General features: G+C 37.8%; 1 long non-coding RNA gene across 1 annotated transcript; it reads left to right on the top strand.

The window, feature by feature from the left end:
• Positions 1-374: 374 nt before the first annotated feature.
• On the top strand, positions 375-1,319 carry LOC110222503 (uncharacterized). Its single transcript, XR_002328409.2, has 2 exons — positions 375-597; positions 1,062-1,319. It is a non-coding gene; the product is annotated as an uncharacterized LOC110222503 (long non-coding RNA).
• Positions 1,320-4,329: the final 3,010 nt, after the last annotated feature.

The raw sequence follows: 4,329 nt of genomic DNA, 5'->3' as shown, positions 1-4,329 counted from the left end.
TCATCCAACCTCTGGAATGATTTTTGCCCCATTTGGGGTGAATGGCTAGGGTAGATATTGAGGAAATATATTTAGAGAGACAAGGTTTTGGTTCTTGGGCTTACCTTAATCAAAATGGTTACCTGTTGGCCAATGTTTGTCTGAGGTTTTTGTTTGTTTGTTTGTTTTTTGCCTTACAATGGATTTATATGAAATTTATAGATATTAAAAACTGTCATCAATGCAAAATAAAAATATAGGAGCTACTGTAAATGGTTATATTTTCATAGTCATATATGGTAATAGTTGTCATTTTTTTTAAATGAAAGTAGGCTGACACAGTAAAGTATAAGGTGTGGTCCCTCTGTGAGGTCATAGTGACCATACTCTTTAAATATGGACCAGCTTGGGGGTCAAACTCAACCTTGGAAAAACACCATCCAGGTAGACAGGTTGCCTTTGCTCCTCCTAGGGGCAATGAAGCCTTTCCCTCTGGAATCAAAACAGTTCAGAAAATAAAAATGGCAAGACATAGAAGTAGTAATTCCCCAATGCAGCGTCCGGTTAGGAGAAGAAGGAGGAGAAGGAGGAGAAGGAGAGGGAGAAGGAAGAGAAAAGGTAAACTCACTCTTTTTCCATATATCCCTGTAGCCATTTTTGTTACTTAAGAGATTTATTCCAATGCCTCTCTATGTCTTCTTTGGAAGAATTCCAGGCCACAGAGTTTCATTGTCCATTGGTCTTCTCTTTATTTATGCACATTTCTAGCCTTGAATAAAGAAAAAACAGGAGGCATCTATAAGGGAACTGGGGCCCAGAGCAAGTCACAACTTTAATGAGACTGACATTTTTTGTTTTCAAGTGAAATCTAGCTAAAATTAACAGCAGTTATAGGGGGGAAATGAATGAAGAGGGGAAGGTGAATGAAGTACTTTGTGATTTCTAAGCTTGAAAGAATTATTTTTGCCCATTCACTCTTATTTTATATGGAATAATTAATTTCTTTCACTTTGCACTTTGCAATGATAATAATAAAGATGCCAATTTGCAAGGGGGCTTATTTTTGTTTTTTTTTTTTTCAGTAGCAGCAACAGGTGTTGTAACACGCACTACACGCTACCTTAGGAAACCAAGATAAGACTCCGATGAATTCCTTTTCTTATCTGTGGGAGCTAGTAATAAATCAGCCATCAATTTCCCATCATCCAGGCATAACGGAGACATTGCCTTTTAAAACAATCCCAGAAGAAAGAGCACTGTGGTATCTTAGATTCAGGGTCCCTACTTCAACAATGGAGCAAAGCCAGGACCTGTCTCAATAAAAGTTTGGAAAATGTAAATCTTGTTGCGTGGTCTCTGGAAGTCAATAACATCTTTAAAAATGAAAAGGGCATAGGGATGGCTAGGTGGCGCAGTGGAGATGCCAGTAGAGCTTTGGCCTCAGAATCAGAAGGACCCGAGTTCAAATTCAGACACTTGAGTAGCTGTGTGACCCTGGGCAAGTCACTTAACCTTGATTGCCTCATCAAAAAGCAAAAAACAAAAACAAAAACAAAACAAAACGGAAAGGACTTCAGTATGAAAACATATCTCCTAGTCATATAGTTGCAGCTATTTTGCAGATGTTTCAGAAAAGTTAAGTCAGGCAAGGGGTTCTTGGGGTGGATGACTGGTAGTAGTGGGAATAGAAGATGAAATGGATGTGAGAGGGGCAGCTAGGTGGTGCAGTGGATAGAGCACCAGCCCTGGATTCAGGAGGACCTGAGTTCAAATCCGGCATCAGACACACAACACGTACTGGCTGTATGACCCTGGGCAAGTCACTTAACCCCATTCATTGCCTAGCCAAAAAAAAAAAAATGAATGTGAGAGAATGATGGATTAAGACCTCTTCTCCATCCCTTCCCCCAACCTGAGACCTTGCAAAGACCTCAGAAGAGTCCCTGTTCTCTTTCCACATGAACTAGCCAAAAGGACCAATCATTCTGGAAAAAGTTACTAAAATTACCAGAATTATCTCATAGGAAATGGCACATCTGTAGCACTTCTTTGGCATATTTTTCATAATATAGTAGCTACTTGTGTATTCAGGCCCTATTTCCCTAGGGCTGCCTTCCCCAATGATATCAGTTCATATACTACATACATATATATATATATACACATACATATACATATATGTGTATATATGTGTGTGTGTACATGTGTGTGTATATATATATATATATGGTATTTTTATGTATTTTAACTCCTTACAGGAGAACTTAATAAATTTTTTTTAATAGTAGCAATTCTGTTGTATTACTTCCCCATAAGTGTTCCCTTTACCAATGCAGACTTTACAACAAATTTCGAAAGTTACTGTGGTCAAAAAAATTTTAAGTAGCACTAAACAGCACTTAACTCTCCTAGTAACTGGTGATGAGCCCTCCCCAAAACTAGCTTAAATGATTATAGCCCATATCTATTGCGGTCTTTCTAGTTGTAAGACTAAGCAAAAGCTTGCAATTTTATTCACATATTTAGTATTCTAGAACTCAAGGGGAAAGGTCATCCTCTCAGAGTTGAGTGTTGAAGTTAGACTTTGATGAAAATACTAAGAATTTTTAAAAATACAACACTAACATTTACACAGAATTTGATTAATACAATCAATTAGGGTATAGTTTTTGGTTAGATCTCACATGTGTTAACTCAGTAATTTCCCTCCAAGGTTATTAGTACAGAATTACATGATCTTTTTTTTTTTAAAAAATTCACATCGTATTCATTTTGTTATAAAATTAAAATTCCTGTTTTAGTCCCTAAGTGGAAAAAAACTCAAGACATTACTGACTTGTATAAACTCTGTGTGTGTGTGTGTGTGTGTGTGTGTGTGTGTAAAACACAATATTGTTGTTCAGCCATTTCAGTTTGGTCCAATTCTTTGTGACCCCATTTGGGGTTTTCTTGGTAAAGATACTGGAATGGTTTGCCATTTCCAGATAGTTCACTTTATAGATGAGGAAACTGAGGCAAACAGGATTAAGTGAACTGTCCAGGGTCACACAGCTTATAAGTGCCTGAGGCTAGATTTGAATTCAGAATGAGTCTAACTCCAGACCTGGCACTCTATCCACTGTGGCAGAGAGAAGAGAGAGAGAGAGAAGAGAAATAGAGAGATTATATAAAATATATACACACATACATATATATACATACACACACAAACATAATTACTTATAGTATATTATAATTATAGTACTGATATATATATATACATATATATACATATATATATACGTATATATACATATATATATATAATACTTAATATATTCATATAGTACTTATAGAATTTCCTTTAAAAAGGGACAAAACTTCAGACCCAACCCATATTACGTTATGTCACAAAAGAGGCTAAAGGCAAGCCACATGGGGAGGAGGGAAGAAAACCAGATGTGTGGGGTATTTGTGACCCCCTTGTAATGATTAATCAGAGAGTTTTCTTAAGAAAGGCAAAACAGAGTTTATTGCTTTCTCATGAGAAAGGATACTGCCCCTTGTGGCCTTGTGGGACAGCCAGGAGAGTATGAGTTGGTTACAGAAAGCAAGCCTTATTTATACCCTAATTCGAGCTCCTCCTCCCTAATCCCCTTCCCCTTATCCCACTGGCTGGGCTTCAGGACACACAATCTATTCATGGCTTTCTACTCCAGCAACAGGACAAAGGCAGTTACATAAGTTTGCCCAGAGAGGCAGAAAGTTTTGCAAGGGCAAGCAGTTCAGGTTGGGGGTAGGGCAATTATTTTTGCTATGTGCTTAAAAACAGGGTCTGAGCAGGGGGAGGGTTTTGAAAACAATGCAAGGACTATTAACAAGAACTATTGACCCTTTGAAGAGGCTTCACTTCTGAGAGACCATCTCTCAACACAGAGATTAACAGACTGAAAGGAAAGAGGAGTAGGAAGGGTAGGGTGGATTTGGGGGTCAAGTTTCCATAGAATACATTCTCCCTAAAAACGGCCCCAAGAAAACAAACAATGAGTTCTGAAAATTGACCAAAATCATAACACATGACTAGAGCCACCAACATTCTGAAAATATACTTTAGAAATACAGCAAATAAAGGGAGCAGCTAGGTGACACAACCGATAGATAGAGCACTGGCCCTGGAGTCAGAAGGACCTGAGTTCAAATCTGGCCTCAGGCACTTGATTCTTAGCTATATCACCTGGGGCAAGTCACTTAAGCCCAATTGCCTCACCAAAAAGCAAAGAAAAAAAAGAAATATAGAAATATAGCAAAACATAAATTTTGTAACTGGTTAAGGTGGCATAAGGTCTATGAAAAATGTAAGGAAGGGTCTAA

The sequence above is a fragment of the Phascolarctos cinereus genome, unplaced genomic scaffold (genome assembly GCF_003287225.1).
Source record: "Phascolarctos cinereus isolate Bilbo 61053 unplaced genomic scaffold, phaCin_HiC Scaffold_726;HRSCAF=1367, whole genome shotgun sequence".
Classification (NCBI taxonomy): Eukaryota; Metazoa; Chordata; class Mammalia; order Diprotodontia; family Phascolarctidae; genus Phascolarctos; species Phascolarctos cinereus.
Note: the sequence above shows the minus strand (reverse complement) of the source record. Positions and strands in the feature narration are given on the sequence as shown.